The 22,589-nt window shown below is 45.0% G+C and overlaps 1 protein-coding gene and 1 long non-coding RNA gene across 6 annotated transcripts in view; one reads left to right on the plus strand and one right to left on the minus strand.

The window, feature by feature from the left end:
- Positions 1-22,589, plus strand: part of LOC116564387 (aromatase) — a 110,072-nt gene that overhangs the window by 35,279 nt on the left and 52,204 nt on the right. The window contains exon 1 of one of the 3 annotated variants that reach the window (XM_032297468.1): positions 15,476-15,549. The exons of the other annotated variants lie outside the window; for them this stretch is intronic. The gene's annotated coding sequence lies outside the window, so the exon portion shown is untranslated. Of the gene's footprint in view, positions 1-15,475; positions 15,550-22,589 lie in introns of those variants that run through there. 3 annotated transcript variants of the gene reach the window in all.
- Positions 9,748-22,589, minus strand: part of LOC116564388 — a 168,690-nt gene continuing 155,848 nt past the window's right edge. For 2 of the 3 annotated variants that reach the window (XR_004274871.1, XR_004274872.1), the window contains exons 3-5: positions 14,234-15,574; positions 10,212-10,293; positions 9,748-9,839 (exon numbers count right to left, since the gene is read on the minus strand). This is a non-coding gene — a long non-coding RNA (uncharacterized LOC116564388). The remainder of the gene's footprint in view (positions 9,840-10,211; positions 10,294-14,233; positions 15,575-22,589) is intronic. The other variant, XR_004274873.1, reaches the window with a different exon arrangement.

The raw sequence follows: 22,589 nt of genomic DNA on the forward strand, positions 1-22,589 counted from the left end.
TTTTTCCCTCCCTAGAAATTTCTACAGATGAGAAAGTAAAGTGGATGATGATTTAGGGCTGAGGCACTTAGCTGATCCAGAGCTAGAAGCCAACTCTTCCTGTTTCCTATGTGAATGATCTTTTCACAAAGATCAGTAGAATATGTTTCTGGATTTCTTTGTTTCAATAAGCTTCGGTTATTACACTTTATTTTTCATAGCATGGGCTCCATAAAACTAAATTACTCTACAAACTCTAAATAAGGTCATTAAACAAGCCCCAAACACAGAGGAATTTTCAAGACATTGGGATACTAAATCAGCGGAGGTTATAGTCAGTGGACAGATAACTCTGAAATAACAGCTGGTAGCATATTCCAAATCAGTAAGGAAGGAACATTTGGTTCTTACAGCACCCCAATAGTGGCAGCATTCCAGCTGGTGAGTCCTCCTGGGCTCCTGATGCAGTGCTCTCCTCCAGCTCCTGCGTTGCTTTCTGGGGTAAATTCAATACCCTGGGGCAGGGAACCAGACTTGGAAGGTCCTCTCCCTACCTCTAACTCCTCCTTCAACACCCAGCTCTTCAATGTCTTCTCTGTGAAGCTTGCCTGAGTCTTCCCCCATTCCTCAGAGAAGCCCAAATCTTCTCTTAATGTCCTTCATTCATAACGTCCCTACAGTCATATTGTGAGGTTACTGTGTTAGGCCCCCACCAAGCCTAGGGGTGTATTTGTCATTTGTGATCTTTCAGCCTCGAAGACTACAAATGAGAATTTTAGTGCCAATATAGGAGGACTGGGACCCACACCAGATAGAGTTCACTAGAGACAAGATACCCCTACTGGGGTAGACAATGAACAGGGAAGGAGACAGGGGAGGGAGCAGAGCAGTGGTGGTGTCTGCAGGAAAGCCTTGTTGAAATCATGGAGGCTGAGGTAGCTTATGAGAGCCTGGGTCTTAGAACTGACCCGTGGGTCACTGAAAGAGAAGCCCCTCTTGGAGGGGAATGAGAGGCTGCAGCAGCTCTGAGTCACACAATCAGGAAGGGATTGAAGGCTTGAGGCAAACAGCCATTATGACAAAGCAGAAAATGTGCTTTACTCCATGGGACTCTGTCTCCGCCGGTGGACCTAGCATGCTGGGCAAAGGCCGCTGTCTTTTGGATTGAGGCTCATCTGTTGAAGAGGAGGCTGGTGTCACCCTAAGCCAGGGGCATGTGGAGATGAGGAAGAGCTGGGTGTAGTGTTAGGAGTCTGGGCCTGTCTCAGCTCTGCCACCAGTTGGTTGCACAGTCTTGAGTAAATCTGCTCCGTCAGAATAATGTGGGCAAGATAAACTCTAAACTTCTTCCAGGTCTAAAGGTCTGGGATCCCAGGGCTGCATGAACCTGTTCCTAACTCAAACCTGTCCATGAGTGTCTCTAGAGAGAGATGGATGCAAAAGTCGTCACTTGGCCCTTTTGGAAACAGTTGAGTCAAAAAGTCCTGGCCCCCTACCCATTTTTAAGCAGGGCTCATGGAAAACAGTTTGTAATCCAACTGGTACACTGGCATGAGGTTGTAAATCCTGACCAGGAGAGCAAACCAGAAACCTCTCTCCTTGGGTGTTCAAAAATGCTTCATTTTTTGAAAATTGTCTTTTAAAACTGTAAAGGTATATAAACATTAGTTTTAGAGCAATTGCTCCCCAATAATTTATTTTACAAACAGGAATACAAAAAATAAATGGTGGTGGGAGGGAGGACCCACTAAGAACACCATTTTTAAATTTTGCTAAGTAAGGACATTGAGGGAAAAAACTCAAATCTACCATCATTGTTTAATGTTCAGCAAACAAGCATTCTAATACCAAAAAAGTGAGAATATAAACTCAGCATAAAGGAACAACCCTTTAAACTGAATTTAGCACTATGAAAAATCTTCCTCATTGTCCGCGATTTTAGCGTGTTTCCCTCTGCACATACATTGGCTCCATGGATTGGCGCTGGGGACCACCAATTTAAGGGGCCAGTGTCTTCTGACAAAGGCCCATGGATCCACATGAGTGCCGGCCTGTTCTTTTTAGAAACTTCCCACACTGCAGAGAAGTGATTGTGAAGGTCTCCATCCCTGCCATGCCCCCACGTGCCACCTTGACTTGGGAGAGGTGGAAGACTCACAAAAGCAGGTCAAATCAACATCTATTACTTTCTCTTTCCCTCAGGTCTCAAGGGAAGAACACACTTTTCCTCTGCTCCTCAGATTCTCTCAAGGACTCCTCTACAAAAACCCCTGCCCAAGAGGGTTACTCCTAAATAAAGCTCCTGCCTCTGTCCCCTTCCCTGGCCCCCAACTGACTTGCCTACCTCCCCTTGCTGCTATCCCCACCTATTCCCCTTCATGCTGGCTCTAGAAAGATGCGGTCTTTGTCCCAGGCCCCAGCCCCTCTGGCCTCCCTGCCATCCAGCTTCTAGCCTCTCCTCTCTGGAATGTATGCAAGAATCATCAAGCAGCTTCTGGAAATCCAGGAGTCTGTCGTTGGTCATTGTCGTCCTCAACCTGACTGTGTTCTTGAGAACGTTCACGCGTTCCCAGAGACATTCTTTCACCTGCCTTTCTTGGTCTGGCCACATTTGACTGTGTCACTTCTCTCTCTTCTCACTCTTCTCTGCCCTTCCCCAGACCTCTGTGCTGCCTGGGCTTCATAACGGAAGGGCTTGGCCAGCTCACCCAAAGTCATCCAGAACTGCACCCGAGGGAACCAGCTCAACTTGCAAGTTTTTTTATCTGCACAGGAGATGGGAAGACGCTAAGACCGTGCTTCAGTGCTGCCCCACATTTGTCTTTCTGAATTTGGACTTGGTTTTTCCTTTACATTCCATTCAATAGAATTTTCCCTTATATCCCACAGTGTCTTACCTAACCCCAGCTGTCTATATGCAACAGCAATGCCTCCTGAGAGCCTCCTGGGTGTCGTACTCTGTTGTGTGCTTTTGAGGACTAGGACGTTAGTAAGGCACAGTCTCTGCCTTTGCAGGCCACACAAATACATGGGGAAAATAGATGTTCTAGCTACAGTGAGACAAGGAAATCTGGCCGTAACTCCACAGAGAGGAATGATAGGCTGGGTAGAGGGGTAGAGGGGAGCGGGTAATGAAGGATCCTAAGGAAACTGAGAGAAGAGAAGCTGGAGGGGCTGGTCTGCACTCCTGTGTAATGCCTTGGCTAACATTTTACTTGTCCTTCTGAATCACCCTGGCATTGTCAACAAAGAACAATGTATGATCCCTCTTGGAGTAAAAAGCCATTAGCAGTACTTCACAAAAAATTCTATTGTAGATTTTGTGTCCTACCTCAAATTAAAAAGAAAAAAAAAAAACTACGTTGTTAATTCACTCCAAGCCCACTCAGCTGCTAAAGAATTTTGAGTATTCAGCTAGAGATCTTTGTAAGGAACAAGTAGCTCAATTATTCTAGTTTCATTACACAATGTATCAGACATTCTTTTGCATCAAGGAATTAAAGCACATTTTCTCTGGCAAATGGCAACAATCTTGGATTTGAAGACATACCCTACACAAGTGGTTCTTGACCAAGCGTAGTTCCATTTAAAAATAAGAGTTTTCACATGATCTAACCTCTTGTAGTCTGGTCTCAGCTGGCTCATTCCAGGGAGTTCTTAGCTCACACTTGCTAATAATTTGGTTTACAACTGTGCAAATTCTGCAGTTGACAATACTGTGCACCAGGCATTGAACTCTTTTATTTATTATTATTTTAACAGGTTTTGGGGAAACAGGTGGTGTTTGATTACATGCACAAGTTCTTTAGTGGCATGTCTGGTATTTTGGTGCACCCATCACCCAAGCAGTGTGCAGGGTACCCAGTGTGTTGTCTTTTGTCCCTCACCCCCCTCCCACCCTTTCCCCCAAGTCCCCAAAGTCTATTGTAAGGCACTGAACCCTTAAGCCTTGTTCCCACAGCTCGGCCAGTTGTCTCTGTCCTTTCCCCGGCTTTATTTAGTCACTTCTTCTGGAGGCTGGCCTTTTCTACCCAAGACACCATGGGCAGTGGAGCACTCAATCTGTGTTCTCCCAGGCATGCCCCACAATGTTAAGCAGAGAAACCTGGTGTTTGGAGACCAGGCCTGTGTCCACTAAAGGGCCCAGTCAAAGGAAATGTCTTCTCTTTAAAGAAAAAAGGCTACTTTCCACCCATGAAGAAGGACCCTAACCTTCCCCCAGTATAAATGTATAGGCAGGACCCCCACTACCCTGTACTCCTTTGTGCAATTTAGGAAGAGGTGTTCCATCTGGATGGATACAAAGCTTGGCAGGAAAGCAGGGGCAGGATTTCAGCTCGCTTGGTCCCCTGTGCAAGTGAAGGAAGCTTTCCTCTGAGGTTTATTTAACGCTGTTCTCCCCAGACAGCTGCCTTCCCAAATCATAGGCTCAAGACCTTTGAAATGCAATATGCCAAAGGACAGACTAACCCTGTGACAGAGATGATTGTCAGTTTTTGAAAATGCTGAAAGCTTTCCATAGATGTGGGCTCTACAAGGCACCTTGCCTTCACATGCTGTGTCAATCCCATTGCAGCGTGGAGTGGAAGGCTGGATTGGATGATGCCCAAGAGCCCAGCATTGTGTTGAAATAAATTATTCTGCTGGCTGGTAGTGATTATAAACTCACTATCAGCAAGGAGTTGGGCTGAAAGGAGAAACATTATAAAATGGTTGCCACTAAGGTGCAGTCTGCTCAGGGCCAATAATTAACCGAGATGGGGATGATTTCTCTTCTTGATCATCACCAAGGTTGAGAGCAGAGTGGCTACACCTGTCCAATCTGATGGTTAGGCTGGTCCAAAGAAGAGTTCCTCCACGTTCTTCAACCTTCCTCAAGGCTCTTCTTCTTTTACTGCCAAATTTCTTGAAAGAAGAGTCCACACTTGCTGTCTCAATAGCTTCTCTGCCTTGCATCTGACTGACTGAGTGGCTGACTGAGGAGAGGTCACAGTGTGTTTGACTGCTGAAGCAGCAGGCCTTTTCTTGTTTTCCCACACTATTTGTCAGTGTAAAGTGTTCTAAGCTGATGGTTTCTCTTTCCTTTTTTTCTACTTTCTTCCTTGGACTCCAGTTAAATGACCCCTCCAGGTTACCTCTACCCTCACAGCTGCTTTTCTGTGCCTAAGCTGAATGTATCGCTCATTAGTGCCTAAGCTCAATGTATTGCTCATGGTTCTAACCTGAGCTTTGTTCCCTAATCTCTATCTTCTGTGTTGGAGATTTGACCCACTCCTGGGGTTTCCATGATGACGACTCTTCCACAGACTCCCAGAGTCATCTCAGGGGATCTCATGTGCAGTCCTCAATGACCACATTTCAACACGTTCAAGGGTGTCACCTCTACGTTGGTCCTTTCCTCTCTATGCGGCTTCTTTGGACAAATACATCAAGACGGTGGGGTCATGCACCTAGGTTGGAATCCTAGTTGTACACTTTTCCGTGTGGCCTTTGAAACAAAGTCCTTTTTTCTCATGTTCTGTGAATGCTGCCAATGCTCTTTATACAATAAGCACTTGTCAAATGCTGGTCTCCTTCCCTATTTCTTATTAGCATGAACCTTTCCCCTCTACAGTGGGCTTGGAATCATCTGGTTTTTCATTGTAATAATGTACTTTCTCCTCCCTTATACTTCCCCAAGCCCATTTATCTGGAAACACCTCACATGTTGGTCCTCTCCTTTCAATATTGAGGGGAGTCATCTGGGCCCATGCAACCAGTCTCTCTGCCTTTAGGCTCTGCCCACCCAATCCTCCCTGCCTGCCACTACTGCCTGAAGCATGTTTCAGATCATATTCCCACCCAAAATGCTCCAGTGCCCCCAATCTCAGTTCCACACCTTTACTTTCAAGGTTTTTAATGATCTGCCTCAAACCTAGTTTTCTGCCAAACTTAGGCTGGCTCAATCACATGGCATGCTGGGACCTCAGTGACAGAATCCAAGGGGGCTGGGTAACCAGGGTAGCCAATATCTATCCAAAAGCCTCCGATCTGGAGGTTGGGGCAATGGTCTAGGGCCCTAATGATGCTCAAAGAGAAATGGGGCTTCACCTGTACCTAGGAGCTGGGCTCTGGTCCTCAGGACAAAGATCCTAGGCAGGAGGATCAATGACTGGTCCCCTGCCAAGCTGCTTAAAAGCCAGGGCAGCACTACAGGACCAGTTGGAAGTCCAGTCTTGAGAAATAGAAGCAAAATCTCAACCTCTATGTATAGAGCAACTTGAAGGTGAGGAAGAAGGCAATGCAGTGGTCCTGGGCTTCTAGGTTAATGCTCAGGGTGGCCCCTCAACTGTTCATCTTTATCTTCCCTGGCTTTAGGCATGTACCTGCTTAATTAGTTTGACACACCTCCCTATGCTTACCCCTTTCCATGGAAAGTGCCAGGTCCTCTGAAAGCTCCTTATATAACCTGGCCAGTGAAATTTTCACAGCCAAGACAGAAAACAGGTGTAAATCTCCATCTTAGGCATTGAACAGGATATGTAGTGAGTTCATGGAAAACCCTTTTCACTCTTCTGAAGACTTAGGAATAAGAAAGGGCTCTTATCATTAACATTTTGTCAGGAGGTATTCTTTCTCCACTTTAAAGAACCAAAACTTTCTCCAGTTCAGAAACAGTAAATGAATGGTCTACTATGTGCTGAGAACTTTGCTGTTCACCTCCATGGTCTGCTCTTAGCAGCATCTGTGCAAGCACCCCGTGGATGCTATCCTGGGTTTCTTCTTTTTATTATTAATAGCTAACATTTACTAAGTGCTTACTATATGCCAGGCACTATGCAAAGGGAGACAGGATGCCTCTTTCCCAGGTAGTTCCTGGGAAACTGAACAGAACCTTAAACAGAAACTCTGAGGAATTAGGGGAGTGTGGGCTCATGGGGGCTGCAATCCCAGAGGAGACCACACTCAAAAGATGGTTTTGCAACTCAGCCTCCTTTCAGGCCTGCTATATCACTTCCACTCACTCAGTAGTAGGCCTGGCATTTAGTGGGGGACAGGGTCATGATGGGAGGTTGGGGCACTATTCAGGCTTGGCCTTCACCAGCCTCTGCTGGGCCTGGTTCCATGAATGTAGTGTAGGATGCTGGGGAGCTGGAAGAAGACTCTTCCCCAGCCCCTCCCACTCTATCCCAGACCTCTCTCATCTTCCCACCTTTCGAGCTTAAATATTAAAAATTCCCTCCACAGGGTGAGCTTTCAGTCCTTGATTCACTCCAAAGAGGCTTCAAATGCAAATAGTTCCAGAGAAGGTAACAGAGTTGCCTCCCAGTACAAGAAGAGATGAATGACTTGAAAAAAGTCTTTGGCAAGGGGCAGGGAGAGGATGGCCAGGAATCCTGGCTGGCTGGAGAGTGGGGAGAGAAGAGGGCACAGTGAGAAGCTGAAGGCAAACACCTGTCATTGTAGCATTGCTGAAGGCCCAAAAGAACCCAGCCAACATGAGACAGGTTGGTTTAAAAGCCTCCTATGGGAAGGAACCCAGACTGATGACAAGCAGAGCCAAGTTCACGTGCCTGTGGATGAGAGTGTGGCTCTGGGAATGTGAAGCCTGCAGCAGGAGTCAGGGGCAGGGGCTCTGGGAGAGCTGCTCCATGACCAGAATTGTGCTGGGAATGGCATAAGCAGTGGCCCAGTCAGCTTGCTTATTCCAGGCCCCTCTTCCCAAATTTATGATTTGAAAAGGAATTCTTTTAAGATGTCTTTGGAATCTTGTACATAGTCTAACAAGGCATTTGAAATGTAAAGATTTGTATATTAGGAAAGCATGAGGTAAATGACCTTCATTGAAAAGCAAATAACAGTACCACAGGGAGTAGGATTGTCTCAGACAATTCAGCATGTCTGCCTGTTGAGGACCTGTACTCCACCACCCTGTCCTTCCACAAAGAATGCAACTAACCAAAAACCCTAGATCTGTAGCAATGACCTCGTTTGAGAACAACCCCACCCCCTGCACTTAGTTCACCTTCATTTCTCTTGGCATTTCAAGAAGGAGGTCAGAATGCAGTTGTGTGCGGGGAGGTCACTGCCACATTACAGATCTCTTGCTCATGCTGAAGGTTGGCAAGATAGGCTGGGAGACAGCAGAGTTCCATCATCAGCGGTGGGCTAGATGCTAGAGGTGGGGCCGGCTGGGAGGGTGAAGGGCACAGAGATCCCCCGTGCAATTTTGTAATGGACAGTAGGATATGGGGGAAGGGCATCTCACCAGAGGAGCAAGGCAGAGCCCAGATCGGGACTGTCATGCCTGAGGACAGTCTGCGTTTAACAAGGAGCAGGCTGTGGGGCCAGGAGGTCAGATCCAGGCTCTGATTTTCCGGAAGAAGCAAGGATGGGAGAGTGAGTGGCGACAAGAATAAAGGAGGAGGTTAAGCAGACAATTCCTCTGTAGTGGGCCACAGGAGCATGCCAAAGGGTGAGAGGATGGAGCTGGACCAGACTGCTTATCTGAAATGAGGAAGCTCCATTAGATGAACCAGGAACGCGGTGGTGAACCCTGTGGTGCAAGACTCCAGGTTTCAGCAACCCCCGAAGGGTGTGGGATGGTGGAGAAGCTGTGACTCAAGTAGCAGCTGTGGAACACTAGTGGCCAGCCCCAGGGGTGGACCTTGGGGGGCGGGCAGGGCGTTGGTGCCACAGTTTGTCAGTGGGCAGAGCAGTGGCAGCTTGAACAAGAATTCCTGTCTCCAGATTGGGCTGGGAGTGTGGCAGGATTGAGCACACAGATAACTCAGCTGTCAGGACCTGAGGAGGGCCAGGGAAGGTAGGGGCTGGGGACAGGAGGCAAAAGGTAAGCAGTTTCATTCATTCAAAAATCACTGCACAACTGCGGAGAGCTACCAACACCATCAGGCCAGGGATAGGAAGATGAGTAAGACATGGTCCTTAGTCTTGAGAGGTTCGTGATTGCTGTAGGAGAGCTAGACTGGGGAAAACAGAGAATCCGTGCCTTAAGACACTTAGTCAAACTTACGGCGCTTTGAAAGCAATACACAAAAGCAGCTCTCTGTTATTCATGTTTTACTCCTATAGTACTCTTTAGCTTACACAACAAATTTATCCATCCATGGATGAATATCTATCCATGGATGGATATCTTTATATCCATAGTACTCTTTAGCTTACACATAACAAATTTATCCATCCATGGATGGATATCCATCCACTGAGGCACTGGACTTTTGAACATTCCATCTTCAACTCACCTCTAAGACTTTAGTTGCCAATAAAATTGGCTGGCAACCTGGGACTGCTTTGGGTCAGGCACCAAGGAGATGGTGCTTCTGTTTCATTTTATAGTGTTAGCCCCAGACCATTGAAGAAAACCAAGAGTCAGTTTAATAATTACTTTAGGGGTCTTAAGTGAACAGCTAGTTGGAGGGCATCAGGGAAGGTGAGGCCATTTGAGGGTAATAGGATGGAGACCTGGCCAGGGCAGTGAGGGGGAAAGGTGTTTGGGCCTAGGAGACAAAGACTGTGTAAGAGGGGCTGCTTTCTGCACAGCAGTGATACCGATGTCTGAGCTGTGGCTCTCGAAGAGTGCTGACGAGGGCCACACAGCTTCAAAGAAGTGGCACTTGTAGTGCCACTTCAAGTTCAAGTGGGCTTTCTCTTCTGGCCAATTCCAAACAGACCTGCCTGATTTGCCAGAGAACACTGGTATCCAGGTTCGCATTGCGTTAGCAATGCCTGTGGGAGACAATAGGGTGAACCCCCAAGCAATTTTTGTTTAGCCTTCTTCTTTCTTGGCTGAGGAGCCTCGGTTATTTTTTCTGAAAGGATATATCCTCCATTATTTTGATTGGGTGTGTCCAGAGGTGCTGGGAAGAACAAGATAGGCAAGAAGGGAATAACTAATGAATTTTCTTGCTCATTCCTAAAGTCCTATATTTAGATTAGAATTTTAAATCTTGAACTCATCACTGTGTGCACTGCTTGTCATTGGATAAGTCATGTGCAGGTGGGACACTTGCTGGTGGCTCTAGTCTTGCTGACTCTGCCCTCTATTGATCCCACCTACCTCACAGATGAACGTGTTGGGTAGGTTCAGCCAAAAGCTCTTCATTTTAGAATCAGCCTTGGCAAGACTAGAGTGACCTCCTGTCCCCTCTAGAGGCCATCTAGAGGCATATTCTGAATCTGCCGAGGCTTACTTCTCTCAAGACCTCCTGGGTCAGGGGTCAACTTCTCACCTGTACGTCAGCCAGTGTATCCTCCTATAAATGAGTCCCTGCCTTTTCTTTCCTTCTGGGTGATTTTCATCAGATTGCCTTGCTGCACAGGTACAAAGCAACAGGTCTGCAGAATGAAAACAGCTGGGAAACCCTGAATGGTGTGGAAGTAGGATGGAGGAAGCGGTGGTATCTTCTTAAGGAGGTACTCATGGTGAGAAAGTCTTTGTTTTTCTTGGGGGGGATTCCCTTTTTGCTGTCCAAGGAGACTTCCCTTACGCCATGGGCTTTGGCCGTGCTTAGTAGTCAGGGCACACTTGACTTTGAAATGCAACGTGCTAAGTGGAATATGCACTTTGTTCCCTACTGGCCGGCTGGTACCACTCTGTGGGTCAGATAGGAATCAACCTTCCAGGGAAAAGAACGAAAAACAGACAAACAAGTACCTGAAGACAGAAGTTTAACTGAGTGCTTCCTGGCCTTTGTTTTAGCCCACCTCATCTAAAGATGTCCCAGATTTGAGCTATGGTGTGTAGAGGGGTAGAAGAGAGAAAATGTATGTGCAAATGAGAGGTGTTGGGCGGGCCATACAGGTAGAAAGAGGAGAGGTGGATTGCACAGGTCAGGAAAGGGGAGAATAGAGACTAGCTTGATTTATAAGCAAGAATTTGGCACATTTTAATTATTATACTTTTCTAAAACACCACGGTTGGCATATAATTGTGTTGCAATTTAGTAATTATCCCCAATTTTTTATCTTGTGGATTAGAAGATGTTAGAAGTTGGTGACTTGCTGTGGAATTTGTTCAGTGTGAATACTAAGGTCTGCACTCATGGGGCCACAGTGCCTTGTAAGTTCAAGAGGACATTTGGCCTGTTTTCTTTCACGTTTCCCCTACCATATCACATTCACTCCTGTTTCCCATCCCCTGTCTCTTCTCATTCAGTCAACTACTTATAGATGAGCATAATTAATACCTGAGCATTGACAGGCAGCAACCAGAGGTAAATTACCAGCTCTGAAGAGGGTCAACCAGAGCCAAGCAATCTATAGGGAGAATACCATGGTTCTTTCTCCAAGAAAAGCAGTGAAACTGGAGTGTGTCAGGATGCTTATTAGGCTCTGATCTTTTGTTGCATTGATTATCATACCAACGGCAGCCCCAGGAGCTTCCCAACTTGAATGTATAAGCTAAGAAGATGAGTTGGGTATTTGTGATTGTTTTGGAGGCCAGGGGCGGTTGGGGCACTCTTCACTGTGGTCTTCAACATGTCAGAGAGTGTCTCGGAGGTCTTTCTGGAAAGGTTGCTGTAGCTCCCTGAGGCAGGGTGGCTGCTAGGGTGTTGGCGTGACCAGAACTCTGGGGATTTGGGTGAGAAGGGTAGTCAGGTTTTCTCTGGCAGGGGTAAGAAAGGAGAACAAGGGAGAGAAGAGGTGTCCCAACAGGAGAGAGGGGTAGAGCTGTCATAGATGACTTCTCCCGGAGAGTTGCATCAGGCCCACTGTGGGTGAGAGGGGGAATCTTTCCCAAGAATCCAAGTGGTACAATGGGTCTGACCTTCCCTTTAGGTGGTTATTGGAGAACTGATGGGTGTGCATGTGGAGACACGGAAGCCTGACAAAGCCGGTGCAGTCTGGATGGGGGCAAGTAAGGTGGTTAGAGGTCTTTCTATGGAGTGAGACTGTGGTGACTGGTGCCAAAAAGAGAAAATGAAGTGTCATGTCTTAGGAGCTCCATCTGCAAGGATGATGTGAGGCTGGAAAAGGGTGAAATCAGCGAGGGCAGCCATCGCTACGTGTCTTGAGGTTTGCTCCTCCTTGACTCCAGCATCTCTGTCTCAGCTCATCTCATTCTAGAGGTCCCCGCGGACTGTGACAAAGATTTTTCAGAATTCAGAGAGGCAACCAACAAGGGGCAAGCTTGGTTGCAGTACCTCTGACCAGCCTACTAGCTGTCCCCTGGAAGGCTGATTCTCGCGCCCCTCACCACCTGCCTCCCAAGGCTGCCCTAGGGCTCAGCTGAAGGAGGCGGTTGTGCTTTGCTGCCCCCTGCTGCTCAAGTCCTGCTCTTCCATAGGAGCTGCTGGGCTGAATGTCTGGATGTGACTTCTCCAGGCAAATCCTCCTCTCCTGCTTGCAGTGCTCTAGCTCTTCAGAGTAGGTTTCTGTCCAGCACATGGCCCCCAAAAGGGCTTGGAAAACGCTCCCTTGCGTGATACTGGCCGAGCTTGGTATAAGTGTCTTACACACTTATATTCAGCAAGTATAGTATAAGCTATGCTTGCTGCCCTAGGAATCTCCAGAGAGTGCCCCAAACATCTGGCATAGCCTCTATTCTTACCTAGTCATGTTTCTTTTCAGGCCATTTGGCCTCTTCTAGGAACAGTTTCCTGGAGAAATAGAGTTATGGTCACTACACTGGAGTCTTCCTGGAATAGGACCGGGTCCTTCCTAAGGTAGAAGGAGCTGTATAGTGAGGGGGCTGTGTGAGTATTCCTAAAAACGGTGTCTGCTGAATTTTCTACTGGGAGAGGCCAAGTCCTGGGGGAGTAAGCAGCAGTTGGGCAGTAGGCAATAGACAGCACCAGGGTCTGTGGATGCTCTGTTGGGGTGGCATCAGGGGACAGTGGCTTCCCCAGTAAGAGGTGCTGCAGTGGCAATCACTTCCACAGAGGATGCCCCGGAGCTTGTTGTCTCTCACTGTCTTGTCTCCTCGGTCAGGAGGCAGGCGCCTGCTGTTCTGGCTTCCCATTCCTGAGACTGGAAGATGGAGCTTGTGTGGACTGGGCAGCTTTCTAGAAGTGGTGGGTTAGGATGTGGGAGCGCTGTGGTCCAGGCATCTGTGGACAGGTGGCCTGCCACACTGCAAGCCCCAAAATGACGCTGGACTGAGTTTCTTGATGCAGTTACATCTGTACCAATTTTTTTTCTCCAAGCTTCAAGGTGGAACATTTGTAAGCCGAGCCCTCATGGGTCCAAGCCTGTTTTCTTCTCCACAGCACAGTGAGTGAGGGCAAGGGCTCATCACAGATCCCGGCCTCTCCCCACTTCCACCCAGGCAGATGAGAACCTGGAGCCTGCAAAGGACTAGTAGCCAGAATGGTGCCCGAGTCACCTCCTGATAGGAAGGAAGTGGCCAAAAGGAGGGGTAGGACCTCATGTCGTAGAGGTCAAAGCTAAGAGTCCAAGGCAAGTGGCCTCAAGGCAGAAAGAGTCAAACCAGAGCCCCCAAAAATGGAGAGGTCCGGATGGTTAGCTAAGAAGGGCAGGCTTTTAGTTTTATATCTAGGACCAAAGTACAAATGTGAGCAGAGCGGGCTCTTAAGCAGGGAGCCAGTCACATGGGGTTTAGGATGGAGTAACAGTTCAACCCCCTTAGACCTATCCCTTCTCTCTCTCTTTCTCCTTTGACTTTGAAATTAGCAAAAACATTTAATCACATTCTAAATTAAAAAGCCCTGTGCAAATACTTGGAATTGGGAAAAGGGAAGAATATGATAGTTTCTGCCCTCAAGGAACATGAAGCCAAGTTCACAGCCTTCTCTTCTCCCTCTCATTCCTTCACCTAGCATGTCCTCAGCACCAGCTGTGTACCCAGGCATTATTATTTCTCTTGCCTTTTCCACCGCTAATTCCTTCCTAGCCTTTCCTTTCTGCTTCCATTTCTAGCCCAAAATATAAGCCACAAAGAGAAATTTGGGGAATTAGAAGTAAGAGACTTTAAGAGAAAATGTGGATGTCATTGGTGTCTTCATCAATTTTGACTCATAGCTTGGGTTGGGGGAAGTCAGTGTTTCCTTTCCTCTTGCTGAGGAAATTTCTTCTGAGCCTTAGCTACATCCCACTTACACAGGGCATCATTCTTCACTTTTTTCCTGGTATATGTCTCTACTTCAAATTCAGGCTGGTTGTGGGTCTTCCACCTACTCTGTAGCCGGGGGTGTGGCGGTAGATGCCAATCTGACAGTGACCAGCACTACAAAGTGGAATGAGAACCTTCTCATCCTCCTGCTGGGCTCCCACCCTAGCCCCCAGGTCTCACCTTGCCCTCTCCTATGCAGTGGGTTCATTCCAGGATGCCTTCTGAATCAGGCTGGGGGCCTGAAGGCTTCTAGAATGGCAAGCACTTTGGAGGCTAGGCAGGGCGTGCATCTTTAAGACACTAGGTACTCTTTCTACTTCTCATTTTGATTTTAATCCAAGTCGTTGGTCTCTTATTTGCTTGCTTTTCACCCAGGACAGAGTCACAGAGACCTTGGAGAATGGGGGAGGCAGAAGAAGGAGAAATGCAGAAGGAGGTGTGTTATGGTGTTATCCAGTGGAGGGTCGCATCCAGCTTTATTTTGCCCCAAAAGATCTTGCATCCTACCTGTTAAGAAGCTTGGAATGCCACTATTCCCTTAAATCTTAAAGGAACTTGAGTCCTTCGTTTAAAAATATATTCCTAAAATGTAAATGTCCCTATGTGGGACAGTATTTAGCTGACAGTAAATTTGAGGGGAGGGTCTCAAGGGGTGGTAACACCAGGAAAAGAGAAAGGCGCCTCCCCCCAAGCCAAATCTTACCTTACTTAACTGATTGTATTTTCCCTCTCAGCTAATGCTATATCTCAGTACAGGAGAGAAAATAAAAGGTAGAGAGATTTTTATCCAAGCACCCCTGTAAGCCCCGGGTATACACAACTGAACCTGATGCAGTGACAATCGTGTTCACACATAAAAACATCTGGCTGGAGGCTAACATCACTTCAGATTTCCAACTTACATTTTCCTAAGCATAGCATTTTTCTCTTAATTTTCCTTAGGAAAAGACTATAAAGTAGCTCCACAATTGTCATGTCTTCATACTCAAGCCTGCACTCAAGTTTCCCTGGGACAGCTATCTGTGTGTGTGTCTGTGTAAATCTGTATTTACAGCGTCTGTCTAGGACCCCCCATGAGGAGCCGAAGTTTCAGAGAGCCCAGCGAGGATGTACCTCCACGGAAGGGAGGCATGGCATTACTCTGTTCATGGGAGCGTACACACAGATCTTTTCTCCTCCTCATGGTCAGCTTTCTATTTGTGATTAGTAATTGGCTTCTCTTGGTACGCTACGATCTATTACAAAAGCGAAACATTCAGAGGGCGAGCTGAAATGACAAAATTTGGTTATAATTTATGTTGGCCCCTGACATATATATTTTTTTAATGGTTTGGTCTCCAAGCAACTGATCTCTTAGCAACAAGAAGCACCTTTATAAAAGATGGCACACAAAGAGTGATTGCCAGAAAAGCCACCGGTTCCTAAACGGCCGCGCATCATTAGCAAAACTCACCATCTTCAGGAGTCCAAAAACTAGAAGTGACCAGCAGACCCAGGTAACCTTGATATTTGCACATTTTCCTGGAGAAAAAAAAAAAAAAACTCATGCAACTTTTGAAAAGAACAAAATTCTTTGAAATATGTTCATTTTTGAGGTCTTACTAGTTGGTCTTGGCTAACTTTTAATAATAGCATGTATTCTTTTAAATAACTGCTTGCTGATTTTTTAAAAAAAAAAAACCATGATTTTTGTGATCAGAAAACAGTTCACTTGAAGTATTTCATTGGCATGAGAAGGGAAGGAGGGGAACAATCTACTATTTGTTTCAGCGTTTATTTCTGTAGGTTTTCATTTGATGGGAAAAAAATCCACATTGTGGCAAAAATAAGAGCATACAGAATGTCACCCAAATGGTGTGCACTATTAGGGAAATACGTGTATTTATTTTCTACTGTATTTTAAAACTGCTTAAATATTTAAAGAGTAGCAAAATAATTTTACTTTCAAACCTTAGCTTTTTAATCCAATGTCAATTTCAGTAGCAAGTGATAGTCTTTTGCTGCAAGTGTTCAAGTACTGGTTTTTTCATTTGCTTTAATTGCCGTAAGAAAAGATTCATTCCAAAACTAAAAATAGAAAAAATTATAGGCATCTGTACCTTGTTTGCTTTTTTCAGGTACTCAGAAATTAACAATTTAAATGTCTTTCCAGAAAATTGGAATTAGAAATGAGAAACAATTGTTATTTTATCTATACTCCTTCAATTAAGCACAAGCTTAATTATAAACCTACTTGGGGTGCTCAAAGGGCATAAAAATGAGATGTTTTATGGGGGGTGAAATAAAAATCCTCCTAATTGAGCTTGGAAACAATGTTACATAGAGATACTGCAGATCTAAGAAAACAGATTAGAAAATTTTATTTTCAATAAAGACAAGTTGAGATAGTGACACATCGTTTCATTTTTTATAAGAACTACTTTTACCACTTTCTCTCTTTGTCTCTCTTTCTTCTTTCTCTTTTTCTTTTTTTTTTTTTTTTTTTTTTTGTGCCCTTTCTGAGGTGCAAATGCCTCTTTAAATTGAACTGTTATGCAGACATCTTCTTGGAACCAAAAAATGGGTAGCTTTGTCTGAATACAGAGCTTGGTAATGGGTCAGGGCATTCAAAACCAACACAATCCCAGAAATTTTGGGATTTACAGTTGCTACTCTAAGCAAAGTCACTTCAACAGCACAATATGATTACATTTGATTTAAAGCTGCTTATGACCTTTATTTCTGTTACTACTACGAACTTCAGGCAGAAGAATTCATTTTTGTGATGTCTTTGCTTGGAAGTTAGAAAGTTGGGTGTTTTGGGTTGAACTATAGAAATGCTTTTAAAGCAATGCACTATGAAATCACAGAGAAGCATATAGTCTTGTCCTTCAGAACTAAAATTTTATGTACTTGCAGTGTGGTAATTATTGTAGAAATGGTTTGTGGCTTTAAAGTTAAGAAACTTGCATAAATAATTGTAAGATGTAATTTGTGTTGGCTGTGTCTGGATATGTTTTCAGTTTTAATGGTACTGTAGTCTCCTAAAATATGAAGGGTTTTAAAATGAAAGCGAAGGTATGATAACATTTATATTGCAAGTGGCAGATAAGTTTTTGCAGTGGTTCTTAAAATCTAGTCACTGTGTCCTTTGAGGTTCATGTGTTCTGAGTTTTATCTGTACCTGAGGAAACAAGGGGGGTCAATGGGACTGTAGAGCTTATCATTTTGGCTGGCTGAATGAGCCATCTACAAAGATGGAAAAACACCTGCAAGACGGGAGATACACTATGAAATACTCTGATTAGACTGGCTGCTGTAGACTGAGCCAAATCATTCTGCTGTGTTGGGATTAGTTACTTCTGAGACACACACGCACACATTCACATATGTGTGCGTGCATATGACTGGTCTCAATATAAATGAGGAAATCAAAACAAGCCTCTCTATCAGTGAGAGCTTCCCAGGAAAAAGGATAGTTTTAATCTTGTGAATGATAGTTTCCAACACAATCTTTATTCAGTGTCTAAAAGTCCTAGACAAACTAGATGGCTCTTTTCCTTCAAACCTGAGGCTGGAAACTGGTGTGGGGTGGGCCGGGGGGATGTATTAGCTGTCAGGCACACTGTAAGCAGTCCTGCTATGGGGGTGATCCATGTTGCAAATGAATCTATTTATTCTGGACACCTTACTGTCTGAATGGAAACAATCAGGCAGAAACTTGTTCAATTACTACATGATTGGCCTTTTGGAAGATTTTTAAAAAGCTCTTATAAATGATCCATGCTTCAGATAATTTAGTCTTTCTCTGGTGAGAAGGAAGCAAGAAACAAAAAAAAAGAGCAGCCACTCTGAGTTAGGTGCTTGATGAGGGCTGGGCAATTTGCAATGTACAGTTTTGCTTAATCTTTAAGGCAACTGTGCGGAGGTGTCAGTGTCCCCATTTCACACGTGCCAAAGCCAGACCCAGCAGTTTGTCAATGTGTTACCTAAACAGTGAATGGCAAAGTTGAATTTCAACCCAGGACATTCTGACTCCCAAGCCTGTGTACTTTCCTTGTGTCACAAGCTGCAATTTAAAACTGATGCTAAATAGTCCCTCTGGTCTTAGTAAAGCAAAAGCTCTAAGTGATTGGGCTGGGGGTAGAGATTCAGGCATCTTTTCAGAGAAGAGGCTCCTTAATCACTGGTTCTGTTGGTTGGAGTGACTCAGGTCCTGTGTTTTCAAGGCTGCCACTGGCTATGAACCAGAGGTGGGTGCTCAGTTAGGCTGTGACCGTGGTAGCCACAGGGCATGGCACCATTTCTTGCCATGATGTACATCCCAAATGAAGTGGGGTAGGACTCTTTGAGGTTCTCTTTCTGTGTGAACAGTTCTGGGGTGTCCCTCCCACCCCAACCCAGGCCACAACAGTTAGGGACTACACAAGCAGAGCAGAAGCCAAACCACGATCCAGAATGGGTCAAGTGACAAGCCACCAAGTTAAGGTGAAGGAACGAGAGCCCAGGTGTGGCTAGGGCAGGCCTGGGAGTTGGGGTGAGAAGATGACAGTGAAATGTCACTTCAAAGTTGCAGGATTTCAGTAAGCTGTCCCCTCTGGCTTATGGTGTTGCCCTTTCTTCAAATACCCGTGATAGAGGCATCAATCTTAGAGAAGGTCATTAAAAAAAGTGAGCTCATTAAAAAACAACCTTCCCCGAAATGGTTTGTGGGTAGGAGATGATGTACAGAAGAGTGAGGGACAGGGTGGCTATAGGCAGTTCTGGAATAACCACTCTGTGCATCTCTATTTCTTGTGATACTTGCATCACTCAGACATCTGGAGTATCGTGCCCAGAGCCAGACAGTTCATGTAGGTGGGACTCAAACTCAAGTCTTTGGCTGGAAACACTGTGGCTCTTTCCTACAACTGGGAAATATGATGGTATTTGTAGCAGATAGATTCTGAGGTGGTCTGCCTTGAATTTGGCATGACCGTCGTGAATACAGAGAGAGCTCTTCACCTGTTACACTTGAGTCCATTCCCCAGAGGAAAGACTAACGCTCCCAAGAGGCTTAAGAAGCAATCTCCCATTTCTTTTTCCATTCCTTCCCTCCTCAGGGATATCTATGGTTAATTCCTCCAATTGTGAGTCAGAGGGCTGATGGGCAGCTCAGGAAGTCTGAAAAGAATGCCTAGTAATTTTTGTACGAAAATCAGTAATAATCCTTGTGCATAAGTAATCTTCATGCCTCTACTTCCCAAGGGTCCTTGTCTCCAATCAGCATGTTCACCCTGCTTGAATTCCTGCCTGGTGAGTGGTGCTATTGATGTATATGGCTGGCACATTGACACCACACACCTGCTGTGGAGAGTACGTGCCTAGTTCCACTTTCTACCTAGTACAAAGAAAGTCTCCTTTTATCTGGCAACTCTGGGTGAAAAAAAAGGGCCACTTATGCCATTTTTATTGCATTCAAATGATGTATCTGGCACTGGTCTAGATGCTGGTGCTATAAAGTTAAATAAGACATGATCCTTGTCTTGAAGAAGTTCATAGCCTAATAAAGCTCATTTCCAGTTAAATTTGGGAACTTCTGCTCTTTAGGGCTAGTCTAACAGCAAATAAGAGATTTACTCTGGAATACACGTCTTGAAGGTTGGGAAGGGTTTGAGAAGAAATAGGAAAAGATAGAGCTGAGGTTAAAACTGAAGGGAAAAATTGAAGATGGATAGTAAGTTGCCACTCACAGTGTGTAGAACACAATGGACACAAGCATGGATGAGAGAGTGGCCAGGTTGTGTAGAAGGGTAAGCCAGCCTGGCATTTCTCTCTTGGCTGAAGGAGTTCCACATTGAGGCAGAATATAAACAATGAACTTGGTACTATAGGACAATGGTAGAAAATCCTAAAGACCACGGCAAGGAGTTTGGATGTAGCGAACAGACAGTGAAGAGCTGGTAAAAAACCACCTGCTGATGCAAACACTGTAATATCAACAGATTGTGAATACCTATGATTTAAACAGTGCCAGAGGAAAAGATTTTTTTCAAATCAACATTGACCCTGATGGGGGGATAATACAACTAGAAGATCAGTCTTTGGATTTGGAAATCTGTGGACTAATCAATCAAAGAGTAGCAGTAGCCACAGAGGATACAGCCTAATCCAAGACTAGTTCAGAGAAAACAATGGGCTAGGCTCAGTGAGTGGATATTGGAGAGGAGAAGAAGGAAAGAAGACCAAAAGGATGCTGGGATCCCTAGAACTAAAGAGAACTTTAAGGCTTAGCTACCTGTGTGGGTGGAATTATGGTGCAGCTGGTTTGTCAACAAGGTTTAGATCTTGTAAATTGTCCATCCAAGTGAGAACATTTTTTAGAGATGTTAAACTATAAATCAAGACACACTGGGTCTCAGAAAAGATGTACTCTTCTGAGAGTACAGGAAGACAGGGGAATAATCTGGAAAACATCATTTAGATGTTAAAACTATTAGAAATTTCAAGGTATTATAATGGTTTTATGGGTACACTAGGGTTAACCTGGTAGAACTTTAGGTGACTGGCAGGCTTGGTTAGAGGGGTCTTGCTCCTCCAGGTGCTTGAAAGAGCATCTCTAGGAATGAGAGAGGGACAGAACAGAAGATCTGGAGACCACAGACTGCATGACCTGGGTGATTAAGGAGAGGGGGATACAAAAAGAATCCGGAGAGAGGATGATTGAGAAGTGACCACAGACTTGAGAAAAAAAAACAGAAGCAAACTGAGCCACCTGGTTCCAAGGAGATGTTCTCTGCAAAGGCAGAAGGGAAGTTAAAAAAAAAAATGCTTAGAATTGCACACAGTTCATCAGACAGGGTGAGAAGGAAGCTACTGGTATCCTCACAAAGCTATTTAGGAGGAACAGGAAGCTAGGAAACCAGACTGCGTGGCAGGCATTGTGAGGGTGTAATACCAGAGCCTAGTCAGGCCTCCAGACCCACAGGGCCACGTGCTGAATGAACACAAGACAGTCTAAAGACCTGGGCCTCAGCAGAGACCCATTTTGAAATCTGTCTGCCTGTGTGGCCTGAGGATAATCAGCTTGCGGTGGGAGGAAGGAGCATAAACTCTGGAGTCAGATGGATAGATTTTGGTCTTTCCTCAGAAAGAAACCAACTGTTGAGACCCTGTCAAAGAGATTTAATCTCTACTTCTTCATCTTTAAAATGGAGCAACTTCTACTTATCTCACACAGAGGTTTTCTTTTTTAATTTTGAAGACTAAAATGAGATAAGATACCTATAAAATATGGGGGGAGGTGATCAGTAAATACTAATTTCGCTAGAGCAGTGGTTGCTTATACTGTTACTTGGAGTATGAGGTTTCTTCGGCAACTTCTAGAAGCTGTCTCTGAGGGTGAAGAGATTCCAGGCAGGGAGAGGGATACTCACTGGGGGACCTCTGGTTACCCACACCCTAGGCTTACCAGAGCACCGTGATTCCCCAAAAGCTTTTGTTTAAGCAGGTGGGGGAGGAAGCAGAGACCAAACTACTGGGACTATTAATAAATTCAGCAAGGTTTCAGGGTACAAGGTTAACATATGAAATCCAGTTGTAGTCTTATATACTGTTAGCAGTCAATTAGAACATAAAAACTTTAAAACAATTTTATACAGTAGCACCAAAAACAAACAAAAATACTTAGGAATAAATCTAACAAAAGATGTCTAATATCTCTATACCAGAAATTACAAAACATTACTGAAACAAATTGAAAAGGAATTATCATGTTCGTGGAAAATTGGCTCTGTTGATCTATAGAGCGAATGAACTGCCACTTAAAATTTCATCAGGATTTTTGGGGTAATTTCACAAGCTGATTTCTAAAATTTATATGCAAATGCAAAAGACCTAGAATAACCAATGTGCGTGTTTGTTAGGAGCCTTTAAGAAGCAAGTGACAAGACTGCATTAAACATACAAGAGGTTTACAGGGGCAAATGACTGGGAAAGATAAGAAGGGAGGGAGCAGGAGTAAGCCAGAAAGCTTTCAGTCCCCAGTGCAGGTCTGAAATCCTTGAAAGAGAGGGAAAGGAGAGTTGTGTGGAAAGGGCTTCAGACAGCTCTGAGAGAGTTGCAGCCAGCAGCAGGGGACCCCCCAGCAAAGACTGCGTGCTGGAAGAGTCCTGCCTGGACTGGAATGGGCTACCACCAGTACCTTTCGCATGCTTGTCGTTGTATAGGAGCTACCCAGAGAAACATGGCCTTTCTGTGAACATGGTGGTGAATGCATAAAGTGGAGCTGTCAACTATGCTCCAGATAGTAGTGGTAGTGGTAGTAGTAGCAGTTGTTTTAAGGAGATGTGAGCAGTGCACCTCCATGGCAACCTCATAATTTTTTTTTTTTTAAAAGAACCAACTTGGAGAGTTCAACCTTCAATTTACTAACCTTGCCTTTATATTTCAAGACTTATTATAACTACAGTAATCAAAAGAGTTTCATGTTGGCAAAAAAATAAACATATAAATTAATGGAACAGAACAGAAAATCCAGAAATATACCCACACGTATATTGCCAATTTTTAACAAAGG

This window comes from Sapajus apella, unplaced genomic scaffold (assembly GCF_009761245.1).
Source record: "Sapajus apella isolate SASKATOON/1434 unplaced genomic scaffold, GSC_monkey_1.0 scaffold37, whole genome shotgun sequence".
Taxonomy (NCBI): Eukaryota; Metazoa; Chordata; class Mammalia; order Primates; family Cebidae; genus Sapajus; species Sapajus apella.